Genomic DNA, 26,274 nt, shown 5'->3' with positions numbered 1-26,274 from the left:
GGAGTAAATGGCTAACAAAGAGATTTTGGGATGAATCAAACCCAACTCAATCCTCCTAACCTGTAAAAAAAAAAAATTGGGAAGGAAGACTGCAATTCCCTGTCACAGCTACTGTTGAGTGGAAGATCTTTTCATTTTCACTGAGTAACACTCAGACTCACCTACTGGTAAATTTTTGCTCCAGAGTACAGTATGGGGACATACAGAGAGACACTAATTTTTTAACAACTCATCTCAGTTAGAAGAGAGATCAGTAGCTACAGTCAGATTGAATATAATGTAAGAGGTGTAATGAATGTCATAAGAAAGGCACAAATCACACTCCTCAAAGCTGACACATAGTTAACTACTGCTAACACTGATTGTCTGAATGTGATACAAACCAGGGAAAGTCATCCTTGGACACACTTAAAGCCTTAAGCAAGGAAGCCACAATTTACTGCTTTGTCAGAGCTGACTAAGAGACTTGCTACTTGTCAAGAAATAGCGCACAGTTTGCAATTAAGCTTCTGGAGAATGAGTGGACATTGTCTGGGAGTTAACCAGCATCTTAGGGATGGCCAAATGCATTGGAGTCAAAGTCTCCAAAGTGAAGTGTGAATATGTTGTACAGGTCACTGTTAAGAGCTATTTTCCTGGGGAATTGGAGGGGCATCTATGTTTTTATATGGGAATTATCATCCTGCGTTGCCAAGTTAACTGTCAGTGATGTTGGCATATCACATCACAGGCTTGCTGGGCAGGGGGGCAGGACAGGAGCCAGGGTCATGAAGGAGCTGCTCAAATTGCCTTTTAGAGAAGCCTGCTCACACACACAGTCAAAGGGGAGACACAGGAGTGTAGTTACATTCTCCCCAGTCTGAGCTCCTGCATCCTGCTTTTTGTCCTGCTGGATTTTGCACGGCTGTGAGCTGGCTCAGAGCACAGGGAGGGACAGCCCCAGAGGCACAGCTTGGTTGTCCCTGCAATTTAGAGGTAAATGCCATCTAGACATGTATAGCAAGTACCATCTAATCATGCTCATTGTGGCCTCTGAAGCCACTGACAAGATATTTTAGAATCCAAACTGAATTTAGACATGAAAAAAGAACATTTCTGGAACTGCATGATCAAAAGATCATCTGAAAACTGTTAAAAAGCCTATGCAAACCACATAAAACTCTGGGAGATAAAGAAGCTACTAATCAGGAACAAGAAACAGAAGGTGGCAAAACCCTCTCACTGTGATTCACTAATTAGGTCACAACTGGGGGAAGATTCTGCAACTTGCAGCTTACAAACAAGGGAAAAAGCAAACAGGTATTTTAACTCAGCAGGGTAATACTCAAATTATGAAAAATATACAGTATATATTATATAGTATATTAAATACACAGTATATATTATAAAAATATACAGTATATATAATATACATAGTACTAAACTATGTGTTCTGTACTTCTTTGTCTCCTCATGAAGTGTTTTTTTCAGATCATGACTACAAGTAGAAAGAGTTGAATGAAGAGAAGAATCCACATGGATAGCAAGCAATTCATATTTGAGTGAATTTTGTATTCCACTGAACTCCATTAATTTTCCTGGTGCCAAATGTTTATCAACTACCCAAAGTAAGAGCTAGTCTACAGAGCTGGAAGTTCATTTCTGAACCACAAATGTCTAAAGATACAGTTAGGGAAAAATATTTTAAAGACTACTGAAATAGAAGGGTGACTCTTAGGCATTATTCATATTTTAAAATAACAGAACAGATAAGTAAGATACTGAAAACTAGAATGAAAAGATTCAAGGAGTCTTTGAAAAAAAATTATTTTGGGAAAGTATGTTTGTAGACACAGCCCAAAGTATTTATTCTAAAAATAAATGCAGAAACAAAACAGAAGTTTGAATAATAGCTATGCTATTAATATTTAGTGAATGGTAGACATGAAATGTTTATGAAAAGTGAACAGGAAATGAATGCAGAAAATACTTTCCAGGATAAAAATATTTATGACTTGTATCTGCTGCCTCTCTCAGAGACACTGCTTCTGCAGGAGTTGTGAACTCAACAGAGCTGGGAGCATCTGGGAGACAAAGCCTGGGAGCCAGGGCCTTATGGAGGGGCAAGGTGCAGCAGAACCCTTGGCCATTGGTGCTTTGCCTATGTGAGAACAGACAATTCCCCAGTTACTCCTCTCCTCAGTATTTACAGGAACACAATGGGGACAGGAGCCTGACATGGGGCAGGCAGTTGGATCATAGAATGATAGAATATCCTGAGTTGGAAGGGTCCCATCAGGGTCATCAAGTCCAACCCCCAGCCTGGCACAGAACATGCCAAGAATCACACAGTGTGTCTGAGAACATTGTCCAAATTCTTCTTGAGCTCTTGGTGCTGTGACCACTTCTCTGGGGAGCCAGTCCCAGCACGCAGTGACCCCCCAAGTGAAGATCCTTTTGCTAATATCCAAATTAAAACTCCCTTGACTCAGCTTCATGCCATTCATGTGGGTCATCTCACTGGTCACCAGAGAGATCAGTGCCTGCCCCTCCTCACCCCCTCATGAGGAAGCTATAGACTGCAATGAGGTATGAATTTGGTCTCTGAACCTTTATATGTGTTTTTTTTTGTACCCAAGGGGAAGATGTAAAGTTCCTTGCCTGAGCAGAGACATGTAGAATGGCAGTTCTATCTCGGCATTGTCAAGTAACTCAAGGCAGAGAATCTGAAACCTGGATTTTCATTGCCATCCATCCCAAGTTCATGCGCAGTTGTCAGGCTTTAATACACAGCATGCAGGAGTGTAACCCTTTTTCGTGCTTCCCTATGTACTGGGAGCATTCAAGAGAAAAGAGACAATCAAGAAATGTGGTAAACTTACACAGAATTTTAGAAGCTTTAAGGCTGAGAGACACAAGGTCAAATGAGAAGATAAAGCACAATGGCAATGAGCAGAATACAAAGGGGTGATTAACATGGAGAATGGATCAACTGAGATGGCACCACAAACCAGAGCTGTGATGATTCAACAAAGTGTAAGACAAGCACTTTGAAGCCCTGAAAACATCAGTGATGTGGTTTTACTGGGAACAACTGCAGTGGCCTCCTTCTGTCCTGAAGCATTACTGTAAAGTCTTGCTAGTGAAATAAAAGCCAAGAAAGGTTTGCAATGCTGTATTGTTAATACAATACGAGACTAGAAAGATGCTGAGATATTCATTAAGGCTTTCTTTACAACTACTCCAGCAAACTGAGTTTGAACCATACATCCATAGAAATGTTGCAGTGAGGTCATAGAAACATAGAATCTTGGTGTGGTTCGGGTTGAAAGGGGTCTAAAAGATCATTGAGTTCCACATCCGCACACTCCTCCTCCTCACACAGGGACCCCTTCCACTATACCTGACCCTTTCTGACCTGGCCTTGAACACTTCCAGGGATGGGGCATCCAGAGCTTCTCTGGGCAACTTGTGCCAGTGCCTCACCACCCCCACAGGGAAGAGCTTCCTCCTTCTGTTCAATCTAAATCTACTCTCTTTCAGTTTAAAACCATGACTCCTTGTGCTGTCACTGTAGTACACTGTGTTATGCTTCTAAACTTCTTTTACGTATTGGAAGGCTGTTCTAAGATGGCCCTGCAGCCTCCACTTCTGCAGGCTGAACATCCTCAACTTTATCAGCTTTTCTTCATAAGAGAGGTGCTTCAACCTCCCCCCCGCCTCCCAAATGTTTTTATGTTGATTATCCAAGACCTGGCTAAAATCAATGCATGCAGTTACAGGAGATGCATAAAGTATTTTCCTCATCTATCAGAAAATAAACTTCCTTAACAACATGCAGTGTGCCAAGGAGCACAGTTTTTTAATGAAAATGATTTAGTAAAATTTTTTGAGCTGTACAGGAACACTTCCATTTCAACTAAATTGCAATTGAAAGCGCATCTTCAAAAAAGATTTCTTCATCTAAAAAAATGAGTTGTATTTGGAACATATCCTATGACAATTCCACTGATTCTCAGCAGAAGCCATTGCTGTTCCACACCTTGCAGCTTTTCCTACAAAATCAGGTGGGTTATGAATACTAAGTGCCATACAGAAGTAGTAGAAAGTACCACAATACACTCATCAAATTGAACAAATAATCTAACAACAACTTGAGGGTAAAAGAAATCCATGAGGCAATGAGACCTTTTGTTTATATCACCTCTGTTCAGGTAAAATGATCACTCTGTTGATTTTACAGGCTTTGCTTTCATCTCTTCTTCAGGGCAGCAGGAAAATCCACCTTCTCACATGTGCTTTACCATAAGTACATTTAAAGGTTTTATTGCAAATAAACTTTGTGGTATGCAACCCAAATTGTGTTCATGCATTTATTTTTCATTGTTACTGACTCCACTGTATCTAGTTTTAACAGAAGAACTCACACCTTTTTTTTCTTTTATATTTTTTGGCTTTGCAAATTTCTTATTCAGCTTGCAGAGATCAAAGACTGAAAACTGGCCTCTTCTTCAAATACAGCATGAGTTATTGGCCAATGCAGATGTGAGCAAAAGCACCTTAACCTTTCTGTTTTCATACAGACAAAAGTATTGTTTTGCTGACACTAAAATGGGAATGACAATCAAGACATACATAATCCTTTACAGTACAATAGGCACCATATTTGTTCCTAAAAACAAATATCAAATAGTTCCTGTAGGATTTGTCACTACACAGGAAGTTTGGACAATTGCATGATTTGAAATGTACTTATTGTCCATGAAGATTTGGCTTGCTAAACCACGTGCATTTTCCTATCAACATGATGTGAACCACAACAGCCCATTCCTTTCTAACTCACACAAATTACTTCAGTGACATGCCAACATATGCAACATACTTGATGCTGTTCATATTCAACCAACTACTGCAGCAAAACCCCCATAAATTGCAAAATCTATTGTAGAACAATTGCTGTACTGTGATGGTGTTCACAGGGGTCTTGGATGAGGGAAGAGACGAAGGATCTGACTCCATATTTCAGAAGGCTTGATTTATTATTTTATGATATATATTACATTAAAACTATACTAAAAGAATAGAAGAAAAGGTTTCACCAGAAGGCCAGCTAAGCTAAGAACAGAATCAGAAAGAATGATAACAAAGGCTTGTGGCTCAGCTCTCTGTCCGAGCCAGCTGACTGTGATTGGCCGTTAATTACAAACAAACCAACATGGGCCAATCACAGATGCACCTGTTGCATTCCACAGCAGCAGATAATCAATGAAGAAATATGAAACATTTTGTTGAGGCCTCTCAGCTTCTCAGAAGGAAAAATCCTAAGGAAAGGATTTTTCATGAAAAGGTGTCTGCGACACCATATCTTATACTGAAACTATTCTTTGTACAGCTCATCCCAGATCCAGCTGCTTGTACCCCAAATCTACCAAGTCATGGCACAAATTCCTAACACAGCTCCATGCTGAGTCACCCTCTGGCCCTGGTTTGGAAGGAGCTGAATATTTCCATAGGATGGGAAACTTCTGCTTCTGTACAACTGTTCCTACTCAAACTCTACCAGAAGCAGAATTAGTAGTACTTTCCAATTTCTTTTTTTCATTATATTGCACAGAATTATCTTAGGAATGTTCATACTTTATCCTTTTAATTACCCTTTTTGTAGTCCTACAAAAGCTAATCAGAATTAATAAAGGCAATTCTAGGACAATTAAAAAATCAAAGGCTGCTTCTCTAAAAACAGATCAGAAGTAAAAAGTTTTGGTGGGTAATGAATTTGCAGTTAAAGAAAAAATAATTGAAACTTATTTGAATGGAACAAAGAGCAGTCTTTAAACCTAAAAGTAAAATTCCTATCCAGAAGCAAGATGTTCAGCTCCATGAGTGAATGAGATTTACATTTAAGGACACTTAGAATTTTGCAGTATGAGTAGGACATGTATATTAAATCATTTTCATTTTGATACAGTAATTTGGAAATATACTAATATTAGCACTATTTATCCCCCATAGCAGTTTTAGCTTGAGAAATGTTATCTACTTTCTCAGACACAGACATTTTCTGTTATATACTATATTTGATGTTAAAAACACTATTCCAGAAATACCCAGCTGACACACAGAAAAAATAAATAGGGGTCATTTGGAAAAGGACCACTTCCCAGTAGGAGTTCTTATAAATCCCTTGTGAAATGAGACTTATATTGTCTTGCCTGATACTAATAAGACATAATGAGTAGAATTTCTGAAAGAGCTATTGTAGTCTATCTGCCAAGTGGAAAACTGTACGTCCAAACCACTAATTAGACTGTTGTCATAACTTACACAAATTGAGAATCTAAACTGAAGGAATCCACTGGGGCTAGTAGAATGCTCCTGGTCTCCTGTTCACATAAATTTAAACCTAATGACTGTGCTAACAGAACTCATTTGCTCATACAGGTCTACCCCACATGTGCCATTTTAACTTCAGAAAGTACCTCCAAAAGCAAAAGTGAAATGGTGGGAGAGAAATTCTATTCATAGCAATTGGGATCAATTAACTGACTTTGTTCATGCCAAATCAGTATGATATGCCTTTAGCCATGAAATGCGTTTTTAAATAATATTTTGCAGATAAAATTAAGTAAAATGAGTCTTCCCTCTGTTTATTGAGGTAATAGATTTACTCAAGAATATATATCTCCCTCTTCAATTGTATTTAGATATATATATATATATGGGTGTATATATGCATGCATATAAATATATAATTGCTCTTCTTGTGTATGTATATGTATATGTATATGTATATGTATATGTATATGTATATGTATGCACAGACAAATACAGAAAGAAAAAGAAAGAGAAAAGTCAAAGTGCACAGACTTCAGGTGGCTTTTCTTGGAAAAGTAATGAGGAGAAACCAACTTAACTTGTGCTATAAACAGAATTATCTAGGCCTTTCCTTTATAATTAGCTCCCTGAAGAAGACTACATGGTTTTTAAGTCCATAAAAGTTACATTTTCATGAGAAAGAAAACTAGGATTCCTTTTTATCCAGAGGAATAATTGAGAACTATCTTTATCCAAGGAGTACAGGAAAGGTGAAAAATATTTTTGCACCAACTTCCCCTATCCCCATGTGCCCTTGCAAGTAGAACTTTGCTTTCATATCATGTTGCAATTAACTCAACGGTCTTTGAAATGCAGTAAACTTTCATGCCACATAATCCCTGGGGAGTTTTCCATTTGTTTCATCTAAACCTTGGCTGATCAGTCCATGAGTTTCACAGCACCTTCATCATCACTGAGCTGCATTCCCTCAGTCCCGCATTTAAAAGATTTTGCCTGCCATCCTCTGAAGTCTCCGAAACTTTCTGTCTTTTCTGCCATGTGATTCCATCTCACCTAATCTTGAAAGAGAAAAATACATGACCAAGAAAAAATATGAAACACATCTCACCCATCATAAAGACTAAAATGCATGAAAGACTGAGGTTTGGAGGATAAAGTTTGGGAAAGAGAGGAAAGGGCCTTAAGTAAGTCTAGAATGTTCAGAAGCTCAACCAATCAAGTTCTGAAATAAATCATTGTATCCATCCAAAAAAAGATATTCTCCCTTGAACATTAACAAATGCAAATCTCCTTCCAGACAGTTAAATGGAGTTATTTCCAGGCACCAAGTTGAGCTTAAATTAGATAATGTGGTGAATAGACTTCACAATAAACCTTCTGTAGTCAGTGATCTGTCTGCGTGACTATTTATTCCTCGTGAGGAGCTGTTACTGCTGATGCACATAATTACAGAGCTTATTTCAGCAGAATATGGACCGCAGATTTGTTCAGGACTCATGCACCTTATGGATTTTACACTTCTATATTTTTGTATGGAAGTAATAATTATACACTTGCTTTCAGCAAAGTCAGGGTTTTTTTTACTTCTTAAAACTCACCTGTTTCCTGAAATACAAAAGTTATGTATGTACTGCCCAGAGAAGTGTTGGATGTCCCATAGATGGAAGTGTTAAAGGCCAGGTTGGATGGGCTTTGAACAACCAGGTCTAGCAGAAGGTGTCCCTGCCAATGGCAGGGGTGTTGGAACAAGGTGATCTTTAAGGTCCCTTCCAACCCAAACCAGTCTGTGTTTCTATGATAACACCATCAAAACACTGCAGAACTTAACAGCTGATGACCTCTTTCTCCTGAGCCCAAATAATTGGCAATCTGTTGGAAGAAGAAAAACTGTAGCTGATTATGCAGGTTTTCTGAACAAGCACTAATATTTCCATTTTCTATTCCCAATGTCAAACTCTATTCTGAAATTTTGTGACAGAAATAAAAAAAAACAAACAAAACCTACAAAAACAATCACAGTTCAAAACCCTTTATTCCCCTCAAATCAATAAAAAAGAAACAGAAGGCATGTGGGAGAAATTATTTAAAAATCACAGTGACAGTATTGAAACTCAGAAGCTGCTGCAAATGCATTGCTAGAATTTTTCTTTTGTCTCAAGGTTCATTATTAAATACAATCATAACCTCATCAACTAAGGGATTGCTGTTTGGAATAACATCATGTTAATAAAGAATGGGGATGGAGAACTGGCTAACCTCCAGTTTCAAATTTATTTTCACTGAACAAATATTCCAAATGTTATTTGCTCATCAGAATATGCAAGATTTTTAATCAATGAATGATGATTGAAAATCTAACTCTTTTCAATAAATTTTATTTATTTTTCACTTTGCCAGGCCACTAATACTTTAGGGCCAGGCTTTCCTGAGTTACTCTTGTCCTCATGATTGGAAATGACAACCCAGAAAAGCAGTATTCACTTTGTCTTTAGTCTAGACATGGCAGTGAGGCTCAGAAAGTGTAGGTTCAGTGTTTGACACAGAGAGTCAGCCTAGGTCCCGAGTCAGAGACACGTGGAAAGTCACAGTGCCATAATGAGTTACCCAATATAGCTGAACTGCAGCAGCATTTATCTTCAGTCTCTTAGCCTGTGACAAGTGTGAAGTGATTTACATCTCTTTGGTCCTCAACGAAATATGTGATGAAAGAGGATGAGGATTATTTGAATTACTTCACATTTGCCACAAACCAAGGGAACACAAAGGGACAGTTAAAGCAAGTTGGTTGCTCTTCAGTAGCTTGTTATCTCTGTGGGAACTTGTCCGTGTGCCTGAGCCCATAACTCTACTTCTTGAAAAGAGATAATACACCTTCTTTCTCTTCTCTTTTTGTCTCAAATGATTGTAAATTCATCAGGCCAAAGGACTCTCATAATAGGAGAGTCTATTCATCTGGTGATTGTAAACTCATCAGGACCCAAGGGGTCTCTTTTGTTTTGAAACTTCTTCTATATTAATAAAGGAAGTTCGGCTACAGTTCAGTTCTTCTATATTAATAAAAGAAGTTGCCAGCGAAAGATATTTCCATTTTCAAATATTATCATGTGATAAATCACACACTAAACATGGGATATAACATCTACAGCAGTTGAATCTTACAGCTTGACCATTATCAATATTATCAAATTTTTTTTTAATCTCTAACTACTTAAACATTGGAAATTTAAAGGCAGAAATAGAAAATTTCTTCCCTAAAATTGTCTAGCAAACCAAAGGCAGGATAGAAACTATGTAAAATTTTCAGGCCATTTCTCTGCATAGCAGATAATGCTACTCTGTTATATGTTTGGCATATGGAAATAGAGCTGTAACAATTTTTGTGACAGAAACCTATTTGTACTCTGAATATTTTTAAAAGCATACCAATTTTACATTTTACAATAAAAAATTCAAGTTTTACAACTTTCTTAATTACTTCTGAAGTGTATCAAGAGCACATTGGAAGGGTAAATGTATTTTCCTTACAGTGTGGTAATATAACATCTAGAATAGAAAAATTTTTTCAGATTGAAGTTTGTCAAAGGAAAATGCCATCAGGAAAAATGACAATTCAAGAGGAGAACCATTTTGCAGTGGCCTCTTATGCTGGTCCAAAATGGCAAAAGCAGTAAGATCATACAGGAAGTTTCTCCCATACTTTGTGTTATTCTTGGTGGAAAAACACCTTCCTGGCCTTGGCATCAAAATCCCACAGCAGAGCAGTAAATCTCAACTTATGTGTGGCCAGAGAGTCCTGGCTGCAAGACTAGAGTGTTTTGGGAAGTGAGGTGAAAGAAAACATGGATGTTGGAAACCTGTCAGAGCAATTTCAGAACCAAAGAAGGGCTGGATGACCTGAGAACAAATTTGTTTCACAGCTACTTCAGGAAGTGTACTTGCAAAGTACAAGTGTGGTTCACCTACTTTTGTTTTCACATCTTGCTAACAAGAGCACCCAGTAATTTCCATCATTGCATTTAGTTAATTTCAGTTCTGCCAAAGCTGGCATTTTAGAGTAAAATTGCATGTCTGCCATAGGTCACATCTTTCCTCTGAAGGTTTCAGTCACACAAAAATGTTCAAATTATTGAAATGAAAAGAAAACACATAACAAACAAGAATAAGTCTGAAAATAACACTATGTGACTACTTAAATTCTTTTCTTCTACCCTATCTTTGAGAAGATCTTGCCTTAAGCATTTGAAATGGTACGAAAGAAACTGGAATATGACCTTTGTGTTCGGTGCAGAAACAGCTGAGGCAACAAAGCCACCAAACCTTCATAGAGGGGAAATTTGACTGAAACAGAAAGAGACAGGGGGCTCTACAGTCAGAATTAAAACTGGGAGAAGATGAAGTGGAATTAGCAAGATCTGAAAGGTGCCACTTGAATCTTGAAAGAGATAAGAAAGTTGGAGAGGAAACGAGGAGAAAGGTTTGAACTCAGTATTTGGCTCCACAATGTTTTGCAGTGAAGCCCAGTGGCAAAATGTATGAGTATTCATTCATCTCACCCACATAAAGAATAACAACCTGTGATAAGAGATAGCTAATAAGTGTTTACCTGTGCTGGTCAACGTCTGAACAATGAATCTACAGTTCACACCTGTTAGGGGATGAGAAAATGATAATGTAACAGAGTTCTTATTTTAATCAGTCTCATACTAGGCACCTGAAACACTCTTTAAATACACTCTAAAAATTAGGAAATAGGAGACATTCTTTTTCAAGTGAAATATGATGTAGTCTTTAAATATATGGTTAATTTGCTTCAGTCAGAGGAGTATATCACCACAAGATGTTTATTTATCTTTATACAAGTAAACTTAACCTTCCTAATTCCTTAATTGTCTGAGGCTTTTTTAACAATCTTGTTTTAACATAGACACATATTCAATAAACATACAGTGCTGAAACAACCATTATCTTATTCTATTATCAATGTGTTTCCATTTACTGCTTCTCATTGGTTGAGTGCTTCTCCTTCTTTGCTGGAAGGACAGGAGATGAGTCCCATGTCACAGTTTTGCAGATACAGGGCTCAAACATAATGCTGATGAAAAAAAAATCCAAATTCTTTCATAAATATGAGGTGAGGCACTTTAATTAAAATATTTTTAACATGCTTAGACCCAGGTTCACCATGAGTATACAGGATATGAAGAGTCAGTAGCTCTAGTTTGTGACAGTCATTGATTCAGGAAGCACTTACCTTTGACTGAGTTTAGATCTCATTCATAGTCTGCTAAATAGAAATAATCAAAGTACTAAAAGCTTATAAATCTAAAGCTCAAAATTGTGTACTTTTGAACAGTTGTTCTTGACTTAAATTTCTCATTCAACCAAAATTCTCTCTGTAACAGTAATTCTCATATCTGTGTTTTCCCAAGTGTTTTGTTTGCTGTCGCCATTTCATGAGGAAATGTTGGCTACAAAAGATCACCACAGGAAATGTTAATACTTTAATTTAATTAAATTAATTAATTAATTAAATTTTTTTTTATTCATAATTTCCCTGATGTTTGTCACTGAGAATGGGAGAAAACATACAGAAACATTAAAAACTTATGCTCTCCAAATCTCTGTTTTCTCCACAGGGAAAACATTCTAACTATTGGGTGGGTCCCAATATTCTTTTTCTTTTAAACCCTGTGTAATTTTGGTTCTTCATTCAATTTTTACAGCTTTTGCTGGAACTATTCAACTAGCAGTATCTATATTTCTACGCACCTCTCTGCAGCTCTCTAATGAAGTCTGGGTAAGCCTCTTTCTTTCAAGAATTTGGCCAACAAAGGTAATTAGGAAAGTTGTTCGTGCCAGCTTTCCAGGGGGAATATTAAAGAAAATAAGGAAGAATGGAAAAGTAAATATTTTCTCTAGCTTAAAAAATTCCACTGAAGGCACCTGCACAATAATTCATCTTTTTCCAAATTTCAGATCACTGGATTTAAGGTTTTGAGAATGTTAAGTGTCAATTTGAGCAAGGGCATTTCTGCATCACTCAGATATAAACTAATCTCAGTCTTCTCAGAGGCAATGAGAGTCTTAAGCTCAGAAGCTTCATCTTGGTTCATTTCAAATCTGTCCATCTACTGTAGTATATTTGAAAATCATGTGGATTCAGATTTTATCTCCTTCATCAGTCTTTTCTCCAAGGTTATTTCTTGCTTATATATTGGCATATTCTTTGATGCTTTGTGTGAGTATAACTTAATTTTGTTTTCTACATTTACCGGCTCTTCTAACTTGTCTGTAGCCTCACAATCCATTTCCATTGGTAGTTGTTTGCTATCTCTCTTTTGTTTTATACATTTATTTGCTTCAGAAATTCCTTCACTTCTTCTAACATCGCAATAAAAAATTGATGTTTCTTCTTTTGCTCTTAGGACATTCCCATTCTCCCTATATTCTTAATTAACTACTATCTTACTCAGAAATTATTACTGGTATTCTTTAAATCACATTTTAGACCAATATTTATAGTTGATATTATTTTTTAGCTTCTCCTCTGTCTCTGTGGCTGATCTTTATTAGGGCACACTACATTGCATTGATGTAGAATCCCCTTTATTGGGAAATTCTCATTTTAGCAGGCCTTACCAGATTTGTCACTTTGGCCTCTTTATTGGGAGAAAAAAGGCATCCAATTACAAATGAGACAAATGAGAACCACTGAGTCTTCTTATTTGTATTAAGGACAAAAGGAATTTGTATAATGAAGTTCCTACATACTCCCCAGATGGCTTTGGGCTTCCACAATATTTTCTGTTTTTCAAGCTTATGAGATGATGCTTGGTTTATAATTCATGTTCTGGCCCTAAGTGCACTGAAATCATAAACATTTTTAAATGACTCATTTATGATATACATAGACAAAATGTTGCACAATAAAAAATAATATTTCTTTAAAATAGCATATAATTACCCATTATTTCTAAATTAAAAAAATTTAAAAGCTCTATCCTCCTCTAAACAATGTATTATGTTCTTCATTCTTACACAAAGTGAAATAAAGACCTCTGCCATGTACTTCAGTCATACTGGCTTCATAGCAGTTTACAAAGCTTCATTGTAAGGGTGAAAAAGAGATATTTCATTCATGCAGGCTGTATGGTTTTTTATTTGAAGGCTTGGCTGCACTTCAAAACAAGGCTCTAGGGTCAGTAAGTTCCCATTTACCTTGCTACCAAATTCCATCTTGTCTTGGACCAGAAGGAGAATTCTCCAAAACCAAATTCACATAACTATTCTGCAGTACTCAAATAAGACCAAAACTTATCTTTTTTTAAATAAAACTCATGAGTCAGAATTATTATAATCCTTGAAAAAGGTCTGTATTCTTAATGAATGAATATCTTGATATTCATGAAGAATATCAAAACTTAACTCCGTGTTCAAATTCTTATACTAAACTTCTGTCCTATGGTCAATACAAAATAAATCTCTTTCCCTGCCTCTCTCAATTGATATGAATCTCTTAACAAAGGTAGATGAGAGTCCCAGCATGATGTATTTCATCATCCCAAACTCAAAACCAGATGCTATTAGCAGTGACACAGCAGAAAATTAACGTGACATGAAATATTCAGCTTGTAAGAATAGTCAGAGTAGTTCTAAAAGTTGAAACATATTTCTTAACAGACTATCAGGAACATGTTAAACCTCCACTTTTTAATCTGCCATCCTAACAGACTATTAAATAAAGTTATTTTGTCCAGGTATTATTTTTATGTCATTCAACATTTTCACTCAAGTTAGTCAACAGATCTTGTAGTGACAGATGAATAATCTGTTGGCAAAAAATTTCATTACCCAAGCACAAAAGTAAGGATTTTCTCCTTAGAACATTGGGGTTGATCAAAGGATAAATCAGAAATTATGAATCAAACCATACATCTTCATTATTTCTCTCTGATGTCAAATCTGAAGGAAAAAAAATCTCTAATATAAACATATTGCAGCGTGATTATGTGTAAGTAGGATTAAATAAACCCTACTATTCATAAGTGGAAGCATAGAAATAAAAATATTAGAATGGACAAGAGCAATGTAATTTTGATTATAAAGGTCACACACAACAGGAACAGCTCATACAACCCTATAAAGCAAGACCTCAAAATATCTGTGAAGAAATCTGCATTTATATTCTGCTCTTGACCATGAAGGCTAATTATTACTTTGTAAATTCAATTACCCATCAAATGGGATAGAAAAATGCTTTCATAATGTGTGTTAGATTATAGGATTAAAAACGAATAACTCTAAGCACAGGAGCCCAGCATCATTCAGAGGAACAATGCAAGGCTGAGAATGCTCAGTGGATCAGAGGGAAGAGGACACCAAGAATCACTTCCTTGAGGATTTTCAAGAATCAGGTTGGGAGCTTTGTCTTTGGTGAGAAACCCACCAAGGACATTCATTCCTGCTCAGTCTTGGTAGACCTTGAACATGGAATCACAACAACCTCACCTTCATTGTTCATGGATTCAGGAGCCCCTAATATTTTAAAATAAAGAATTTCTAATTCCTTGGGTCTTGAAATGGTGATCCATTAGCACACCCACAGTCAGAATTGCTGGTCCTGTTTTATTTTGACACGTGCCACTCTCCCTCTCCACCCACAAAATATAATTAGAGGAAGTGCATGAAAATCCTCTCAGCAACAATATCACACATCCTCTACCAGAACAAGACAATTTATCTTGCATGGGTCTTAAAAAGGATGTAAAATTTTAATATTAAACAGATTTTAGAGTGGTATCAGGAGTTAGTGTTTCTACCATCAGAAAAGTGCTTTGTGTTGCAGTGATCCAAAGAGATTACTGAAAGGAGAGAGGATGCTGAAAATAAAAAAAAAATGAATGGAAAAAATAAACTAACATTTTAACTTTCACTTTATTTTTTTTTTTCATGTTATGTTGCTGTGACAGTCTGTCAACTGTTGCCCATTCCCACCAACCTGATACAAGTGCTCTGACATGTTACTTTCTTCATGTCCTCGATTATACTCCTTGGCTTCCTCAGAAACTGCTCCTAGAAACACTGAATAACTCTGATTTCTTATTTTTATCAAATTCCTAAGGCTGAAATCAGGGTTGCAAAATTGTACCTGAAGATGATAACACATTTGCTGTCTTATGACACTTCCAGCAGAGAAGTGGGAAAATCCCTAATCATAGACATTAGACAGCTCCAAAGTTTCTTACCAAATTAGGGTTGATAAAGTGCTGGATGCATGCAAGCTGTGGTCTCATTTCCTAAGTTTATGTTGAACTGGGTTCAGCCTCACATCCAGGCAAATTAAATGTTCAGTTACCCAAAAAGATTTGAAACTTATGCTGTCTGACAGTGGGTCACTCAAGTTAGCAACTTCCAGAGGGTTGTAACCCACAACACACAGCCTGGAGAAGGATGAGTCCACCAGCTTCTTCTGGCCGTGTATTTTCCAAGACAGAGTATTCTTCATCTCCTTAAAGCTTAGAATATAAAAGATGTGAATTCTGATATGAATTTAGAACATCTTCTTGAATGTTTTCAGATTCAATATATTGAAAGTTACTGGAAAATGAATTGCAAAAATCTAACAACCAAACATTAAGATTGAAAATATTGAGCTGAAATTACAATAAATTCTCCTTGATATACAGCTTTTACTTTGTATAAGCATAGAAATTTAATAAGATACCCAATAATGTATGAAACATATATTTGAGGCCAAGCTACATTTGTAGTGGGACCCATCATGAATTTCTTGATTTTGGTGAAAGAAAAACCCATATGGGAATGCAACATCTGCATTTTCAAAATTTCAACTCACAAAAAAACTGAAAGGCAAAAAACACTACTAATTATTAATTTCTTAATTATAGCTACACAAAAGAGTTCTCCAAAATATCTTTGAACATAACTTTTCAAAATAATGAATTGTTCTTGTTCAACAAGAAAGAAAGGTATTACATTTAATGAGCAATATTTGAGTTTATGGAGTTTAAAAATATTTATTAACATCTAAAAAGGGAATCTTGAAAATTGGAAAATGATAATTTTTAATTTAGTCCAACAGCAAACTGCATAACCACAACTTACTTACCTACCTACCATGGAACAAGCAAATGAATTCTAACAAAATCCAGGTCCTATTTTCTCTTCTAAGCTTCAGACTTTGAGCATCTTTTCACTTTGGACCTAAGCTGGGGCAGTTGTCAAAAAGAAGATACATTCAAGAAGCAGTGGAAAATTGTCAGAAAGGGAAACACTGCCATAGCAAACAATCACCTAAATGAAAACCCCCTACAGTAATTCTACATTGGCAAAGAATTATGTATAGTCTGCACATAAAGGAAACTTTTTTATTCTTCTAGTGACAGTTCAAGAGTGACTTAAAGCAGAAACTAATTGAGGAACAGATTCACAATAAAATGTATAAGGAAAATTCCATTCTTAGGTACTCAGCCAATAGTAAAGCTTATTCTCCTTCATATTTTGTTTTACTTAATGCAGTTCTCTTTACTTTAACATCTCCATTTTCACTATATTCCATAATAGCTCTAGAAACACGGTCATTATTTTAAGTCCACTACTATATCAAAACATTTATTGCATTAAATATAGCAAGCCAAATATTTTTCAAAAACTTCTCAGACAATAACCACATAATCTGGAAATCTGGAAATAGCACAAGTGAAAGCATAAGTGTGATGAGAGCCACACTTACTGGCTCCTCTGAAAATAAAGAACTTAGAGTGAGGTAGTTTAATACAGTAAGTATGTAAGCTAAACAAAATATTACTAGAGTAAAATTTAATCCTGAGATCTTTCACTCCCTTGAATTGTTTGCTTCCTACAACAAAAGAAGGAAACAGAAAATACTGGGTTCATGTGCCACTCACTGTGAATTGCTTTGTGTCAGGATCAAGAAAAATCTAGAAGACACCTGGGGCAAATCTCACTGATTTCAAGAACAAACCATGGTCAGCTTACTAAGAAAAAAAACAAACAGGTCATGCAATTTTTGATTATAAAATTTTCTGCTTCTTTAAAGACCTTTTATTGAAATCATCTTCCAAATGTATAGTGCTCAGGTTAAAGAAATTCTTTTTACAGAATTTCTGTTAAATAGTCTTCCATGAAACAATTATCAATTATAAAAATAGGTTGAAGCCCCAGCTGTAAATGTACTTGTAAATTTTGGCAATGACTTGAAACAGCACAGGATTTAGACCAAACTATTTTATGGGCAGGAATGTGAAAGCACTGGAAAGTTAAACAGAATTACTCTTTTAGGAAACCTTCAGATATCTGAAGTACTCTGTATAATTGAGGTATATATTAACAAAAGAAAACTGAGTCCTTTTAATGAGCATGAGGGAACATTCTTCCTTTAAGGGTGGAAAATGAGAGCATTCTTCCTTAAAGGGTGGAAACAGAGAGATTCAGGGCCTGGAGGGATGGGATTACCTTATGTGTTATGCTTCCAGCTTCATCTGTGACAATCTGGTCAGGACCTGCACCCTGACACGCTGGCAGACACATTCGTGGATCTGTCTTGCTGTCTCCTGAACTAACACAAAGCTGTTGTGCCTGGATCCACAGTACTGGAAGAATATGTGAAGGAATGTTGTGGGGCTGTTGGAACAAAGGACCTGTAGATTTTCAGGTTAGAAACAAGAATTAAAGAAAGCAAATATGAAAGTTTACTAAGTGATTTAATTATTTTATGAAGTGAAAAAAGTGATGAATTTTATTATTTGAGGAAACAGAGAGCATTCAGATTTCCTACACTGGGGGTAAGAGTAATACTAGCTTTCAAACACTGTTTGCTTTTTTATTACTCCTTACATATTTTTAAAGACTAATGACTATTATTGGAAGGAATTGACATGATCTTTCCATATTTGTAAAGGCAAGCTCCCTACTGACTTTGGCACAGGCCATTTGTACAGAGAGGATGCTGGGTTGTGTCCACAACAGCTTGGGTTTACTTAAGCTATGATTTTCATTACTGCAGCTCATATTTGTCATCTTCCAGGGAGCAGTTTGTTCTCTAATCCTTTTCTTTAGGATTTACTCAGGCTGTGTCTGTTCTGTAGCATGAATGTGTACTGATATGCATGGATATGTAAAATTATTTCTGATTTTATCATACACGGAGGATGTGAAACACAGTGCCCTTAGACTGGCAGTATTTTTCCAACCATGAAATTATCTTGACATTTTGTGCTGCTTACAAGGTCATGGCTATTGCTACGTGGTCTATATCAGTCCAATATTTCTTTATGTCTTACAATTATATATTTGGCTGCAAGGTAGAGAGGCCCAAAGGAAGGTGCCGAGAGTTGGGTCAGCCTGCTGGTTATCTAGGTAGATATCACTTAGATGAAGAGGAAGGTGAATATGTAAGGAAGACCTTGACTGAAGCAGAAAGTGTTGGTTATCTCTGCATCTGTGGAAGCCTAGAAAATGAGGTGTCCATCTCATGTGTCCATCTCAAACATGGCTAGGGAGCCAACCAAGGATTGCTGGTAGGAACAAATAAGGTTTTTCTGGTAATAACTCATTGTGAGAAATAACATAATGCCACATGAGCTGGGAACCACACAGAGCTAGGGCAGCATTTTCCTGGGACTTGACAATGGTTCTTGACAAATGCTCCTGGAAATAAGCACATCACTGTCCAGCACAAGGGCACAAATGAGATTGAGAAATGGATGTGGGATGTAGGGGAGGAACAAGACGACCCAAGGCCCTCCAAGCTCTCAAACACATTTCCAGAAAGGATTAAAAATGGAGTGTGCATGATAATTAATTGGCAAAAAAGCAAGAAGCCTATCTCCAGGGCAGGGAAAACTTATCTATAGAAATGTTCACCCATAAAGCCCAGAAGAACCAAAACTGGAGCCAGGAGGAGGAATCTCCCTTCCTTTCTTCCTTTCTTTTTCTCCCCCCTCTTTAATCCAGCTCTTTCTCTTCCCTTTATCCCAAACCTGCTTCTTTGTGCTTATGCCAGGAGATCAGGGGCTCGATGATACCGTTACCAATCAAACTTCGTAAGCTTTTGTGGAACCTCTGACTTTCATCTTTCCTTTTGATCGCAAACATTTTGACTCTTCAGTGCTCCCTGCCCCTTTTGAGAGGGACACCACACCATGCATGGGCACTTTTGCTGGCTGCAGGGCTGTTTGCCCCCACAGCAGCAAAGGCACAGGTGTCTCACGCTGGCTGCAGGACGGTGATGTGCCACTTCGTGCTACCTGATAATCCATCTCCAGTCTGACAAAGCACGATGGCAAACTGACTTACTTTGAAACATCTGCTTAGCACTGTTATGCTTACAGTGAGGGCTTTGATTAAGTGCTTTGATGACTTAAAGCCTAGCCTGAGATTAAAGAGCAGCAACAAAGTGTTAAAGTCAAAACCACCTCATTAATCTTTTTTTTTCTGATTTATTGACAGATAAGAATTTCTCAAGACTTCATGATAAAAAGTTATACAGTAGAAAGCTAAAGGTGTATTTTCCAGATCATGCATCATCCTTACATTGATTTTCATTAGCTTTTTAATGTTGAATCAGCCATTACCTACTATGTCAACATGCATTAAGAGCTACCATTAAATAGCTTTTTATTTATTTAACTTCACTTTGAGAGGCAGAGAGGCCTACTTTATTGAAGACTTTCTTACCAAGAATGTTAAAGAAAAATTTAAAATGTTACACTTGCCGCAGACAAAAGTGTCTCTTCAGGCTTCATACAGAGTTTCAACTTTCTTTTTAATTGCTCTGGTTTGTTTGTACAAGGAAGCAGTGGTTTTTGTCAGTGTTGATTTGCACACTGAAAACCTGTTTTCCCCTTTGTTCCACAATCCTGGCTATAATACCTGAGATTTCTTCTTTTTTTTTTTTTTCTTTCTAAATGTGTTAAAAAAATTCAAAAGAACTCAAGACTATAGGGCAGGTGGATACCAAGGGAAAACAGATTAGAATAGGTGGAATCTTACAGTGCAGAAGCACCATCACTATGTCCTATTTATATCACCCTTTTATCCACAGTTAGCTGTGAATGATTTTTTCTTGGAATATCTTCCTGAGAACACTTATTACAAGATAGGAAGATAAGCATTGAGGTAAGCATTGTAGCTCTGCTTCCTTTTAATCAAGTAAATAGCTGTAGGCTTAACTGACAAAAGATACACTAAACACAGCTTCCATTTGGGATTTTTTTTCAACCTTCCACCTTCATAGTTTCTTTCTATTGTTTGGAGTTTCTTTTTATTGTTTGGAAGATTTGGACAGGATTTTGTATTTTTTTTTTTTTCAGAGAGGAGAGAAGAAGAATCTTGTGGGTGGGTGGATAAATTTATTGCTTGCTTGTTTTCTCTGCTATTTTCAAAGTATTCAGAAGTATTTCAACACTTTAATGCAACACAAAAAAGGCAGATTCACAGAGGAGCTCAGTGGTCTGGATCCTGAGAGTTATTTACATTCTTCACCTTCTCTTATGAAGGTTTCAGGTTCCGAGCCTGTAACAAATGAGTTCTACTTGACATAATGATAAAAACAAACCTTTTTTGGCAAAAGAAACATAGGAGGGAGGAAAACATAGGAGGAGGGAAACTCAGTCCACCCTTACAAGTCATCAAGAAAATCACTCTTTAATTTAATTCATGGTTTTAACAAAGAATAGTGGCACATTGATATATTTGGTACAATGGGATATTAGTTTCCATGTCACATCCAGGCCAAGTGATGACAAGGTAAGTTATTTTGCTTAGAAAAAAAACAATGGAAAATATTGAAGCAATTAAATATTGATTCTGATGGCATTAATCAGGGATATTTCAGTTATTATAAGTACAACTACATTATTTGCTGTGGTATCCTTTGACTATTTCAGCACAGTAATGTTAGCAAAGAAATGCTACTCATTAATTCCACAAATACAGCAAATGAATTAGTTGAATAATTATGTTCTTAGATTTGTAATGGGCTACCCAGTCCAAATAAACTACCAAGTAGGAATATCAGTGAAGGAAAAAAAAATATTAAAAATAGTCTAATTCTCTAATTCTCTTTTAAAGGCTGAAAAATTAGATTTGGCTATTTTTTCCAGGGGTATCAAAGTGGTGAAACAGGGGTCTCCTCCAAGAGCTGTCCCTTCCCTTGGAAGTCAGGGGGCTGCACTGTTTGCTTTAAGCTACAGAGGTATTTAAGTGCTTTGCTGTAGTGCCTGCCATTCCACTGGACAGGCTTGTTTCCCTAATTCCTCCATCAAGCAACTGCCTTTCGAGGAGCACTTGTCCCCAGACTTAATAATAGGTTGGCCTGTTTGGAGATACAGGTATGTGACAGCTTGAATCCACTGCAGGATCATGTGTTTCAGGGTGAGACTGACTTCGGTGACATGTGACTGCACCAAAGGCTCAGTTCTTCTCTATTAAACTCATATAATTATGCACAAGTTATTTTGAGAAGAACTGTCCTCAGCCATGTGTACTTAACATCACAATTTTATTTGACTTCTCTCATAGGTTAAATTCATTCATGAGTTTTGTGTAAATTCAGCCAAAGGAAGTGGAACCACATATGCAAAGTAAATATGCAACTAAAGATACCTTGCTGAATATAAATATGCATACTAAAGATACCTTGCTGAAGCTGCAACAGATTATTGAAGTTTTCCTAGCTCATAAAAATCTTTTCATTCATGGGTTCATAGGTAGTTATACAGTTTATGTCTGCACAAAATCTTCACTGAATCCTTTATCTGTATTTTTCACCCTCTGACTGAGGGCAAAAATATGACTGATCTTTGGCATGACAAAGAAAGAAAAAAAGTCCATTTGTTCTCAAGAATCCTTGAGAGAAACTCAATCTCTCTATCAGCACTGGCATGGGCTTTGCACTGTATACATCATTCCTACTCTGAAGCAGCTTGCTCATTCCTTCAGGATAATTCCTTTATGGAATTACCTGAGTACTGAATAGAATACATATACACCATCTGCCAGATGTTCTTAGTAAATCATTGAGAGGCTCACATTAAAAGCCAGCCACCTGTGTATTTATCTGTTCTTTTCTTTTTCAATAAATTATTTAAAATGCTGAAATGTCTGTTTGAATTTATCAGTGTATTCTTGTTCATTGGTCTTTATATTGCAGTTTCCCAGGAATTAAAATACAGGAGAACCTTTTAAATATAATTGTTAATTTATATCAAGCAGCATTATCACTGGGTGCAATAACTCAATTTCTGGGAAAAAACCCAAAAAAACAAAACAACAAACCAAACCCAAAAACTTTAAAAGACGCAAGGTATTCATGTTTCATCAGTTTTACTATTTGCTTGTTGCTTCAAAATAACACATGCCACCTGTAAAATATGTGGTCCAAAGCAGACCTAGCACAGACTTTCTGCTTGGGCTCAGCAAGAAATTTGTTACCTGCAAATTCTAATAAGTTCTGTTTTTCTTTTCAAAGTGGTTCATTGATAATTACACCACAAAGCCTTCTCTTTCATATTTGTGCTTGGGTGCAGAGAGAGAATTATGCGAACAGTTTCTGCTGTTGAGCATGTTTTCTTTGACAATTTAAATTCAGTAATATTGAATCTGTGGTCTGTTTTTTCTTTTGTTCTCCTGATTCTTGTCACCATGGTATAATTAAGCCAACTGAAAACTATAGGGGTTTTTAGTTCCCTCCCAAATTTGGGAGATCATTAGTTAGAAAATGTGAAATTAGCAGTTTGTCAGTGTGGGCACATCTGGAGATCAAACAAATTATCAGAGCTCAGGCATTTAGCTGAAATCTGGCATTAGGTACTATAAATGAAAGTAGTTGTTGAAGTTCTTAAAATTTAAACCAGTCCATCTGCAACTAACCAGCTTCCTCCTGATTGTACATGTAAGACAGAAATTATATATATTAAATAATACCTTGAAGATCACCTGGACCTCATAAAAGCCTGCTGGAAGCTTGGCTGAGAGGGAGATGTAGATATTCAGGCTGGCTCTGGTGAAAGGGTGTGAGTTGATGAAAAGACCATGATTGATAGCTTGAGCTTCTGCTGAAATATTTTGTTCTGAAACAGTTGCATTATGTGTCTGAGGAAAAAGCACTAAATTTTCTAACTAGGGAGTATTTCATCTGATTATGGTTTGATAGGGGACTTATAGTTAGGGACCTTTCCTTTCAGGAGCTTGATTTTTCTCACAAGCACATTCTGAAATTGCTGCAAATAACTAGGTCAATTTGTAACTGTTTTTGCTCTGATTCATCCTGTCTCTTTTTCACAGCAAAAGCTGCTTGGGGATGTTAGCAAATTTGGGTGATAAAAATACTATGCATGGTAGAATTTTCCCATTTTATAAAGGTTTCACCTTCAGTATCACAAGGTTCTCTAAATACTCCATATAAGAATAAAATCTTATCTTGTCAAGGATATGATCTTCACTTTTTCCTCTCAGAGGAAGAGAGGAAATCTTTGAGCGATTTTGTAGTTTTGAATTCTAATCTGAAACAGGTATCTGCCAAATTGTCTAAAGGGTAAATGTTAAACCACCTTATGCTTCTTTATAATTTCTGACTGTTCAGCCTCTTGAGGATGGAGCTGCACAAAAATTCCCCTTTGTAGTAGGCTCATGCACTGTTTAATGAGACCTGATGCTTACCCTTAGTACATGGGTGTCCAGGGATTGGGATAGCAAAACATTTGGCTGAGACTTTGCTATTGTCATGTTATATGGCTTCATGCTCCTGCTTAACTTGAAAGCTCTGCTCCACTGCTAAGGTTAGGAGAGGATAATAATGTATTGACATGAAAAGGGAAGCAGAAAATGGAAATAAAATGAATTTCTAAAAGTCAACTTGCTCTTGATTGGTGTTACTGAAGAAAGTTATTACAAGAGTGCTGTAAAGAGTGAAATGGAGATGTTGAGGTTTGGATGTAAAATAAACCAATTAAACCATGCTGTTTGATATCAGATGAAGTCACATGTGATGACCTGGTCAGACCAACAGCATTAGTGAATAAAAGCAGAAACTCCATCAAAACCACATGCTACATCAGGATTTAACTATCATAAGCAAAATACATTTGGAAGTCAGTGCAGTGAACAAAGTATTGTAAATTCATCCCCTATTTTGAATATAAGCACAATACCCTGAAGAAAGCATACAACCTAAAACCTAGTCTTAAAAAAGATAAATAGGGCTATACAAATAAGGAAAAAAAGAAGAAAAAAATCCAGCCCTTGTTGCTATGTTACTAGTCTTTGGAGCAAGATCCTGCACACATGGAAATCAATGTCAGTTCTGTTTTTCAGTTTTCCTCCTGTGTCATAACTCTCATAGTTCCTGGCTGGGAAACAGATGATAACAGAGCCAAGTCTTAATAAACTCTGAGTGGGGTACTCCAGCTGAACAGAGCATATTTTGAGCAGAGAGATTCAGTAATTGCTCATAGCAGGAATTGTAGACTTTTATTAATTGTATACTGAGAGTGGGGAGTATATTAAGGCACTTGGAATGTGCGGCATGGAGGCCAGGAGAGCTCTGGGAGACACCGTGGCTGAGAGGACACATTTCTGGAGCATTACTAAATTCTACCTCTAATGCCTGCAACAAGGGCAGAGCAGGAGGGAAACAGTGCCACAACACCAAAATCAGCACTGCCAGGGCATGGCTTTGTTCTACTGGGTGCTGCTGAGGCAGAATTAAACAATCTTGGCCCAAAAGAGTGGCAAAAAGTACGAGAAATACATGGGCTCACAAGGAAGATAATGTGGGGACACATAGTTTGGTTCAGAGTACCAGGCAGAAATCTCACCCCCACAGGCATTTAACTGCTTGTTCTTGCTTCCCTTCTCATGGAAGCACTGAAATCCCCAAGGGAAAAAGAGTTAGTATGTTGAAATTAAAATCTGTGTGATGAAGAAATCTTTTGCTGCTGGCTGATATTTACAAACTAACGGAGACAGGGCAAATCCGAACTCGTGTCGTGGGCTATTTATTCAGCACATCAGTCTCAGCACATCGTTAGGACAATGGAGACAAGATGTTAACAGCTCTCTGATCTAAAGGAAATGCTAAGGGGTTGTTACATTACAGCATAGCATAAAACTATTTCAATCTAGATTTCAGCTAATCACACATAGAGCAAAACATATTGACAAGAATTCTATCTAATCATATGAAACACACGTAATGGCAGCTAATACAATGGCTCGTTTATGAGAGACAAAGCACAGAGATCCATTCATGCAAACCTTCTAAAGATATACATTAAATAACCTTGTTGCAATCTATAAGTCCAGTTCTGCAGAGGTCTATTGTGCTATTTGTCACGTCTGCTCTACTGCTTAGAAAACTTTTCGCTGTATTAGCAATGTTCACAAAACTTCTCTCAAGAGCCACTTTTAACTATTTGTTCAAAACCTTCTAACTTTATGAATCCCAACAATCTTCCCCAGCCAGTTTACCTCTGAGAATCACGGAAAGCAGTTAAGTTAGTCTTCCACTCATTTTCTTTGTGCTTTCACTTGGGCGAGCCCAGGGCCAGGCCATAGAGGGTTGGGGGCTTGAGCTCGTGGTACCTGAGCAGCAGCTCAGAGATCTGCTCTGCATCTGTGGAAAGAGAGGGCAGGGAGCACATCCTCATGGCACCTTGAGCTATGGAGTTAAAATTAGTCCTGCTGAGACTGCTGGGGCTGACTGGATGACCCTCAAAGGCCTTTTCCAGCCTTTGATTATGTGATTGTAGGAACAAGGTCTGTAAACTGTCATAAATGAGTATTCAAAAGATATTTTACCCAGTGAACTTAATATGAAGTATGACAGTATTTTGAAAATCAGAACAACTACCAACACTGCTGTGACACATTTTGGGACTCAAGATGAAAACAGATGAGGAATCACACAGTCCTTAG

At 36.9% G+C, this 26,274-nt stretch overlaps 1 long non-coding RNA gene across 2 annotated transcripts; it reads right to left on the bottom strand.

Moving 5' to 3' along the window:
- Nucleotides 1-4,999: 4,999 nt before the first annotated feature.
- Nucleotides 5,000-25,972, bottom strand: LOC132073593 (uncharacterized). Of its 2 annotated transcripts, XR_009418508.1 has the most exons (7): nucleotides 25,828-25,972; nucleotides 17,812-17,996; nucleotides 17,244-17,333; nucleotides 16,445-16,544; nucleotides 10,919-10,960; nucleotides 7,914-8,184; nucleotides 5,000-7,373 (listed from the first exon to the last, which is right to left on the bottom strand). It is a non-coding gene; the product is annotated as an uncharacterized LOC132073593 (long non-coding RNA). The 2 variants fall into 2 exon arrangements; XR_009418509.1 differs by lacking the exons at nucleotides 16,445-16,544; nucleotides 17,244-17,333.
- Between the last annotated feature and the right edge of the window lie 302 nt (nucleotides 25,973-26,274).

This window comes from Ammospiza nelsoni, chromosome 5 (genome assembly GCF_027579445.1).
Source record: "Ammospiza nelsoni isolate bAmmNel1 chromosome 5, bAmmNel1.pri, whole genome shotgun sequence".
NCBI lineage: Eukaryota > Metazoa > Chordata > Aves > Passeriformes > Passerellidae > Ammospiza > Ammospiza nelsoni.
The sequence above is the reverse complement of the archived record's forward strand: the minus strand, read 5'-3'. Positions and strand labels throughout refer to the sequence as shown.